Source organism: Meles meles, chromosome 4 (assembly GCF_922984935.1).
Source record: "Meles meles chromosome 4, mMelMel3.1 paternal haplotype, whole genome shotgun sequence".
NCBI lineage: Eukaryota > Metazoa > Chordata > Mammalia > Carnivora > Mustelidae > Meles > Meles meles.
The window spans coordinates 87,107,232-87,117,632 of NC_060069.1; positions in this window are offsets into that span (position 1 = coordinate 87,107,232).

Genomic DNA, 10,401 nt, shown 5'->3' on the forward strand with positions numbered 1-10,401 from the left:
CTCCCTGCTCAGCAGGAAGCCTGCTTCTCACTCTCTCTCTGCTACTCCCTCTGCTGTGTTCTCTCTGTCAAGTAAATAAACTAAATATTTAAAAAGAAAGAAAAAGAACAAGAAAGGGAAGGGAAGGAAGGAAAGAGCCTGGAAGGTAGAGATGGAAGGTATAAAAATTATTCAAGTTAGGAAGGTAGAGACATCTGAGTGGTTCAGTTGGTTAATCGGCTGCCTTCAGCTCAAGTCATGATCCCAGAGTCCTGGGATCGAGTCCCACATCAGCTCCCTGCTCAGTGGAGAGTCTGCTTCTCCCTCTGCCTGTTGCTCCCCCTGCTCTATCTCTCCATTACAAATAAATAAATAAAACCTTCAAGTTAGGAAAATAGAAAAGAGGGCATATTGATTTAGTCAGCTATCTGGAGGGATCCCATTGGTTCTTGAAGCTGGAGCAGAAGGCAGGTAATTACATTGTTTGAAGCCTGCAATGGGAGGAAAGGCAGAGAAGTGAATAAGAAACCATAGATGGAAATTCCAGGTGTGAGAGCAGGTAGTTGGTAATTGTTGAAACTGCATGAGGGTACATAGGGATTAATTAAGTTTGAAATTTTCCACAATAGAACATTTTTTTAAAAAAAAAAAGCACACCAGAGGGGATTCTGGGAAGATGCCAGAGCAGGAAGCACCAGAAATCTATCTTGCCACTATCTTGCCACATTGCACTGGCAGAATCTGTCTGATGTAAGTATGTTAGAACTCTCAAGTCTCTGCAAGGTTTGCAAATTCCAGGAGAAGGCCTGGATGGTAAATTGAAGTTAATTTTGGTCAATTTCAGCTCTGAGTAGAGTAGCAGCCGCTCATCTCCCACTCCTCTGCCCCTTGGCTGGCTGCCCAGCATGTGTTTCTGGAACAGTTTGCACACAGTCTCCAGGAATCAGGGTGGGAATAAAGGATCCTATCGTCCAGATACCAAGGATCTGTGCTCTGATTGTAGATTGCTGCTTCTGATCACAGAGGTGCAGACAAAGAGGTAGGCAGCCATTGCTGTAGTACCCCGTGCCACCCCCCCACCCCCATCCCCCTGTTGTTGCAAGCCCCTATCCCTCTGGCTGAAGTGACTTCAGGGGCTTTAAAGGGCTGGCACCTTCTCCCCACCCTTCAGTTTTTTCTTTTCTCCCTTTGGGAGCCAGGTATTGAAAACTAGGACATTCAAAAGCAACTGCATATAAGGGGAAATTAAAAAGTCACCACACATGCTCAGGGGCAGGCACAGGCTCATAAAAGACCTGAGAAGACCTAAAGCTTATACCTCAGGCTGATCCTTGGCACAAACACAGCCTATAACAAAAATGAAAAATAACAAAAACAGCAAGCCTTGGGGAAGGGGGAGAATCTGATTTTCAGAGGTATCACATTATCAGATTGAAATGTCCTATTTTCAACTACATCAACAAAATCACAAGGCATGCAAAGAAACAGGAAAGTATGGCCCATTCAAAGAAAAAAATAAAACCACCAGCAGAAACTGTCCCTGAAAAGGACTTGATAGGGGATTTGGTAGACATAGACTTTAAAACTACTGTCTTAGAGATGCTCAAAGACTAAAAGAAGATGTGGAGAAAATCAAGAACGTGATATATGAACAATATGGAAACATATATAGATAGACACCTTAAGCAACAACAAGAAAAAATTCTGTAGCTAAAAAGTACAACTGAAATTAAAAATTTGGTAGCTGCATTCAAAGGCGGATTCGAACAGGTAGAAGAAAGAGTCAGTGAACTTGAAGTGAGAACAATAAAAATTACAGCATTTAAAGAACAAAGAAAAAAGATAGAAGGCAACAAAGCCTGTGGGACACCGTCAATGAACCAAAGCACACACTGTGGAAGTCCTAGAAGGAGAAGAAAGAAAAGAGCAGAGAGAATATTTGAAGAAATAATGGCTGAAACTCTGTAAGAATTTTGGAACATTCACAAATTTGTTGAAATTAAAGAAGAACTCACACAAGAAAATAGAAAACCCTTAGAGATGAATGAAAACAACTACCCAACATATCAAAACTTACGGAACACAGTGATAACAGTGCTAAGGGGGAAATTTATAGCTATAAATGCTTACATTAAAAAATGAGAAATATCTCAGGGCACCTGGGTGGCTCCGTTGCTTAAGCATCCAACTCTTGATTTTAGCTCAGGTCATGATCTCAGGGTCAATGAGGTGCAGCCCAACGATGGGCTCTGTGCTCAGAGGGGAGTCTGTTTGAGATGCTCTCTTCCTCCCCCTGCTCACTATAGGTGAGTGTGCACGTGCATGCATCTCTCTCAATTAAATAAATATTTAAAAAAAAGAAATATCTCAAATCAACAACCTCATGTTAAAACTTAAGGAACTAGAAAAAAAAGACCACACTAAACCCAAAGCTAGAAGAAGGAAGGGAATAATAAAGACCAGAGCAGAAATAAACAAAATAGAGAATAGAAAAATAATAGAGGGGCACCTGGGTGGCTTAGTGGGTTAAAGCCTCTGCCTTCGGCTCAGGTCATGATCCGGAGTCCTGAGATCAAGCCCCACATCGGGCTCTCTGCTTAGCCGGGAGCCTGCTTCCCCCTCTCTCTCTCTGCCTGCCTCTCTGCCTACTTGTGATCTCTGCCTGTCAAATAAATAAATAAAATCTCTTTAAAAAAAAGTTAAAAAAAAAAAGAAAAATAATAGAGCCAGAAAGCAGAATGATGGTTGCCAGGGCATAGGGGCAGGGAGGAATGGAGAGATACTGTTTAATGGGTATTGAGTTTTGGTTTTGTAACATGAAGAGGGTTCAGGAGATGGATGGTAAATGATGGTTGCACAACAATATGGTACTTAATACCACTTAAAAATGGTTAAGGTAATAAATTTTATGTTATTTATTTTACCACAATAAAAAAAATTAGAAAAAAAATAAATAAAGGGCCCCAGATGAGATAACAAGAAGACCCTGAGAAAAAGTTTCTGAGAGCCATTCAGTTTCTCATGAGCGCAGAGGTGAATGGTCCATGTCACCCTGTGGCTGAGTGGTTGGTAATGATCTCCCCACCATCTGCTTCCTTTCCTTCCTCAAATCCCTTTTTCTGATCTGCTTTTCTGAGAGTAACCCACTTTCTTGAGATCTTAAGTGCCAAGTTTGATGCGATGATTATGAAAAAAAAAAAAAAAAAGGTGTGAGGTTACTAATGGAAAGTCCTTTAATTTTCTGACAGTCACATAGACTTAAAAAAAATCTCTAGGGCCTAGTAACTTAATAATATTGATATAGAGGCATTGGGTAAAAGAGTAAACAATTATATGATATTTTGGGGTTGATGGTCCAGTTTTCCTTAATAGGCATTTTAGGGATAGAATTTTGTATAATTCCCCCTGTTCACTTATTTTTCCATATAAATCCAGCCTTCATGATGTGTTAGTTTCTGTTCTTTCAAAAATGAGGGGAATAATGTTATGCGTTGGGGCGCCTGGGTGGCTCAGTCAGTTAAACGTCTGCCTTTGGTGCAGGTCATGATCTCAGAGGCCTGGAATGGAACCCTGAGATGGGGGGAGGGTCCCTGCTCAGCAGGGAGTCTGCTTCTCCCTCTGCTCCTTCCCCCCAAGCCCACGCACATGCACATCCGTGTTCTCTCTCTCAAGTGAATAAATAAAATCTTTTTTAAAAGGTAGTGTTACTAATGGAGTATTATGCCTCCATCAGAAAGGACGAATACCCAACTTTTGTAGCAACATGGACGGGACTGGAAGAAATTATGCTGAGCGAAATAAGTCAAGCAGAGAGAGTCAAGTATCATATGGTCTCACTTATTTGTGGAGCATAACAAATAACATGGAGGACATGGGGAGATGGAGAGGAGAGGGAGTCGAGGGAAACTGGAAGGGGAGATGAACCATGAGAGACTATGGACTCTGAAAAACAACGAGAGGGTTATGAAGGGGCGGCGGGGGGGGGGGGTGGGGGGTGGGAGGTTGAGGAACCAGGTGGTGGGTAATAGGGAGGGCACGTACTGCATGGAGCACTGGGTGTGATGCCAAAACAATGAACACTGTTATGCTGTAAATAAAAAAATAAAAATAAATAAATAAATTTTAAAAAAAAGGTAGTGTTACTTGTTTTATTAATGGTGATATTAAAATCTTGGAGGGAACATTAATGCTTTGAAAGGTCAGAATACTCACAAGTTACTATAGTCTTTTCCTAAATCTCCACTTAAGTCAGACCTTCCAAATGTATAGATTTTTATGTCTTTATCTTCAACTGTGAATATCCTCTTCCACTACCTCTTCCTCACATCTAGTCAGGGAATTAAAATCTTTCAACAAGTTTCACGTTTACAAACTGCTTATATGAAAACTGTCACCCTGTCCTTCACCTCCTGGGCACCAGAGGGCAGATATCTTAAATCTCGCTTACTCAGGACATAAATCCTTTTTCCCTCCACAGCAAAGTTCTGTCCTCTGGATTTGCTCCAGCACCTTGTAGAATCTGAAAGGAACAATTCAGTTTTGCTCTTCCGGACAATGTCTTTGCAGTGGCTAGTTGGTTCAACACACCCACTAGGGACAGAAAGTAAGGATTACTCACTCAGGAGACAGCCCCACCACCCTTTATTAATCAGCACAGTCAAAAGACTTGTCCTTGTAAATAGTCTTTGTAAACAATCAGTTCATAATCTTTTTTGTTCCTGTGACCCTTTAATTGTTTTTCCAGCTAAAGACAATCTGAAATTCAATTCATTGCGCTAGCCTTCAAAGCTTGTGAGGTAAGATAATAGAAGTGAAACTGCTTTCAAAGGGGAAAGCAGAACCATATAATTGTAAAGTAGATTACCTCTAAGAGATAACATTAACAAGACAAGGTCCTTTGCCTAATAAGTAATCAATAAATGGTCAACAATGATTGCCAGGGATTCAGTTTGAAGGAGTAAAGTTAACTTTTGGTCCTGGCGAATGTAGTCTTACAGTTTGTATTTTCTAACAATTTTGTTTGTTGTTGAGTTTCCTTTTTGAAAAAAATTTCACTTTCTAAAAAAAAAAAGAAAAAATTTTCGTTTTCTAAACCTGTTAATTCTTGTGGACTTACCCTAACCTCCACATTCAGAACACTCAAATCGACATTTATTCATTTATAGAGTATTTTGGCTATTAAGAAATCTAGGAATAGAATTTAAAAAATAAAACATGAGTTTTCATTTGCTGTGAGAAACCAGGTATCAACCAACAATAAGTAAATAGTTCCAAAAGAAAATGTACAAGTACAAATATGTGGATTATTTTTTTCCCCTAATACCAAGTAAGAATATTCTTATTTTCCTTTGGGCCATTCCTCAATATCAGTATATTTAGAGTAGTTTTAGATTTCTTGGGATTGTTTTTAATGTTTTTTCCTTCTTCTGACAACTATGATCAGATTCAGCTGAAGGAATCAGAGACTTCAGAGTATCACAATTGGTGGTTTATGTGTTGTTGTTTTTTTAAGATTTTTTACTTATTTGTCAGACAGAGGGAGGGAGAACACAAGCAGGGGGAGCAGCAAGCAGAGGGAGAAGCAGACTCCCTGCTGAGCAGGGAGTCCCAGGAAGGACTGGATCCCAGGGCCCTGGGATCATGACCTGAGCCAAAGGCAGGGGCTTGATCCACTGAGCCACTTAGACATCCCACAGTTGGCAGTTTCTAAATTCAACAGAAACACCCCTCCCTGAATAAAAAGATTTTTTTGCTCAGTGTTATGCCAAAGTTTTGCTAACTTACCTTAACTGTTTTCGTGACTACTGTAAGCAGTAGGAAGAGAAATTAAGGCTTGTACAGTGCTCTATTTGTATATATTCACACTCATTCATCTCCCCACATGCATGTGGGATGGACACTTTATAGGATGGACAACTGCCTCAGAGAAGTTAAATAAGCTGATAGATTTAAAAATTCAAGTTACATATTACTACAGAAAAATTAGTGTTTTGGTTTTGTTTTCTATTTTTTTTAAGATTTTATTTATTTATTTGGCAGATCGCAAGTAGGCAGAGAGGCAGGCGGGGCAGCGGGGGTGGGGGTGGGGAGGGGAGAGCAGTCTCCCTACTGAGCAGAGAACCCGACTCAGGGCTTGATCCCAGGACTCTGGGATCATGGCCCAAGCCGAAGGCAGAGGCTTTAACCCACTGAGCCACCCAGGCGCCCCATTGTTTTCTATTTTTTTAGAATTGGCATAGACCATAGTCCTGTATTTCTAATGGTTTATATGTGAAAAACTTTTTTTAAGTCAAATAGTTGGACTTGAAATATACTTCAAAATTAATCCTGAGTACATGGGAAAATATATTCTGAATTTCAATTCCCCCAGCTCCAGTCTGATCCCATCTCATAAATTCCAGACCGCTTTTCATTCTTCAGCTCAGTAATTTCTGCTTACACAGTTTCATCTTCTGCGGCTTCAGTTACCCATGGTCAGCCCTGCTCCGGAAGCAGATGACCCTAGAGGAATCAGGAGAAGGTCAACAGCAGCCCAATTCATTCACCTCGCCTCATTCATCCTAGGCATTCTGTCATTCACAGCATCACAAGAAGAAGGGTAAGTACAGCAAATAAGAGGTTTTGAGAGAGAAGAGATACCATGTTCACATCACTTTTATTATAGTATACTGTCATAATTGTTCCATTTTGTTACTAGTTATTGTCGTTAATCTCTCACACTGCCTACCTGATAAACTCTATCATAGGTACGTGTGTAGAGGAAAAGGCATAGTATAGATAGGGTCTGGTACGTCCCCCATTTCAGGCACCCACTAAGGTAACTGGAACAGACCCCCTGGAGATAACTGGGGACTACTATATTATCTTTTTCTGCCTACATACCCTGCATTCATAGGATAGGTCAAATCTGGATGTTTGGGAGGCAGTGTGGGTAGAGAGGAAAACATAGCCCCAGGCAGCAGACAGCTCCCTTCCCTACTCATTAACAGCGTGACCTTGAGTAAAGGTCGCAGACAGCTCCCTTCCCTACTCATGGGCAGTGTGACCTTGAGCAAAGGTGGTGATTCCATTGAGCCTCAGTTCCCACCTCAGCAATCATACAGTAATAATGTATACCTCTTAGAGTTATTTTGAGGACTAAATGAAATATCATTTGCATTGTCCTAGAGTGTAATTGGTTCTAAAATACTTCCCATCCTCTTTAGTGGTAAGTTGGGTAATAACTATCAGTTAATTATCTTGCCGTTTTGGTTGTGGCTTAAGAGTCGCGAGTAGAGTCAGGAAAGGTTGTGGCTTAAGAGTCACAAGTACAGTCAGGAAACCTAGGGCTGTTACTGTGCCGTAGGAATTAGCTTTGGATTGGCCTCGCCCTAACTCATGTCTAATTTTTAAAAATGTCTTATTCATGGGCGCCTGGGGGGCTCAGTGTGTTAATCCTCTGCCTTTAGCTCAGGTCGATATCTCCCGGTCCTGGGATCGAGCCCCGGATCCGGACTCTCTGCTCGGCAGTGAGCCTGCTTCCCCCTCTTTCTCTGCCTGCCTCTCTGCCTACTTGTGATCTCTGTCTGTCAAATAAATAAATTAAATCTTAAAAAAAAGTCTTATTCATAAATTTCAAGAATGTGAAGGTGGGGTACACAATCGTAATCTGCAGGGAATGCGTGCTTTTCCTCTTTTTTTTTTAAGTTTTAAAAATTTTTAAGTAATCTCCACACCCAACACGGGGCTCAAACTTACAACCCCGAAAAAAGTCACAGACGCTACCAAGGAAGCCAGTCAGGCGCCCTTGCTTTTCCTCTTGATATAAGCTTTTATCAGCAGCTAAAACACCCAGGCCAAGTGGTCAAGAAGTGGGGTCATATCATATCATATCACAACACAGGAATTGTGGATTCAGGAACAAGAGACTGTTGATTAAATGGCACATTTGAGGCCTGAACATGAGGAGAGCCATGGCTAGAAGAAAATCTGACTTGGGGAATTGATAATTATTTGTGTTTTTGCTCACTCCTTCTTCCCTTTTCTCTATCAAAGTTCCCACTAGTTTAAGATTTAAAATAGCAAAATAAAATGCTGCCTTCCTCCTTTCCCCTTTTCTTGCCCTTCCATTACTTCAGCCTCATTCAGCATTTATTCCATCAAGACATATAAACTGAGCGTCTATTGCATAAAAGATACTGTGCCAACTACTGAATGGAATGATGACCAAAACAGCCAGCCATAGTCTTTGATCTTATGAAACTGATATTGGTTAGAAAGGCAGACAGTAAATAAAGCAACAATAAATGAATGAGCATAAGTAATATGATTTCAAAGAGTGCTAAATGTTATGAGGAAAATGAAGCAGACAAATATAAAAGAATAACTGGGAGCCTCTTTAGACTGGGTGGTCACAGGAGGCCTCTCAGAGCAGTGACCTTGAACTGAGACCTGCCTAATGAGGTCTGAGCCATTTGAAGATCTGAGAGATCTTTACAGGTATGGAGGACAGCAGAGGTCTAGGCTTTGTGGTGGGAATGAACTTCGTTTGTTGTGAGGAGCAGAACTGGAGGAGTGATGGGAGAATGGTAGGAAAGGAGGTCAGAGAGGTAGGCTGAGGGGTGGGACATTTTGTGAAAGACGTCTAGACAGTGGTTAGAGTTTAGATTTTATACATAATTATCTTAGAAGGTGACAAGTGTTATAAAAAAGGGAAAGATAAGGGGACGCCTGGGTGGCTCAATTGGTTAAGAGGCTGCCTTTGGCTCAGGTCATGATCCCAGCGTCCTGGGATCAAGTCCCACAGCAGGCTCCTTGCTCCGCAGGGAGCCTGCTTCTCCCTCCGCCTGTGCGTGCTCGCGCTCTCCCCCTCTTTCTCTGACAAATAAATAAATAAGATCTTAAAAAAAAAGGGAAAGATAAGGAGGATGAGGATTGTGAGGGTGGAGCTGGTTTGTGATTTTTAAAGAGGGAAGTCGGGGAAGCTTTACTGACCAGGTGAACTTTAAGATTTCCAAGAAGGGAGGAGTTGGGGCTGTGGGTCCCAGGAAGAAGAGTATTCTAGACAAGCCCCAGAGCAAAGCTGGTACGGAAACAGCAAGAGGGCCTGGAGAGCTGTGAGCTAGGTACTGAGTGAAATCCCTGTGGGCTGTAAGGCCCTCCATCCTTAAGAGGTCCCATGAATGGGCAGGAAGCTGTCAGAGAAGACTGAGCAATCAACAGCAGCCTACTTAATAGTTGGAAAACCAGGAAAATGTGGTTCCATAGAAGCCAAGAGAAGAAAACGTCTCAGGAGAGACTGGTTGGCTGGTGCTGCCAAGAGGGTAGGTGAGATGAAGACCAGAAGTGAATGTTCTTGATAGGTTTTGGTGACCTGGGCAAGAGCAGGGTCAGTGAGTGATCTAAGTGGAAGCTCATCAGGGGAAGGGTGAGGGGGAGAAGTCTGCAAAGGACAGAACCAGTGGTCAGGTTGTGTATGCCCAGGGTCCGAGGAGGCTTTTTCTCTCAGAGATAACACAACAAGTTCCAGTGCCCTTCCCTCACGAAACAAAGGCATCTTGTAGCTCTCTTGGGTGTGACTGCCTTTCGTGGCACTCAATGAAACATCTGGCCAAGCTGAACCACTTTCATTCAGAATGACCACACCACCAAATTTATCCATGAGCTCATCCTCATGAAAGACCAGAGTGTATTACTAAGTCTCTCTGAACAAGTCACTTACTTAATCGTTCTGTGTAATTTCCCCATGCGATAAGCAGGATTGCCAGAAAACTTGTTAGCCACTTCTATGGTTTTGAGAAGCATTGCTATAAAGAAACATCAGTACTGAATCTAAAGCTACGGTTTCGTATAAAATATTATTATTACACATCCTTCTCCTCCCTTCGTTTTAGGCATTTATTTCTTATGAAAATGGCCTTCATATAAACTCTGAAGAAGAGAAGGGAAAGAGAAATAACTTCCTAATGAGTGTCCCATGGCTGGTGAGGTGAGTGGAGTTTGGGCATAATGATGTCCCCCCACTTCCCAACACACTCACACACCCTTTCACATCCTTAGGCCGGCTCACAGACACACACTCTCAAAGTGGCTGACACTTGGCAACTCAAAAATAAACAGAAGTGAATCTACTTGGTTTATATCACTCCTAACAAGTCATGCCAATAATAACAGAATTATTTGTTACGATTTTACTACCAATCTCCTGTCCTTTTGGCAGTATATCAAGATTTTGGTGATTCTTTTTTTCTGATATGTAGGGTTCCCTCTTCTACCCTCCCTTATTTTCCTCCCAAACTGTGCCCATGCAGGTGAATCAGTACATAATCATCTTAGGTGGAGTTCGTCAGTAAAAACATCCTAGAACTGGGGAGTGGAGTCACTTTGGCATAGTGGTTAAAAGAACAGTCTTCAGCTGTGAACCTGGGAGAATATCCTGGCTCT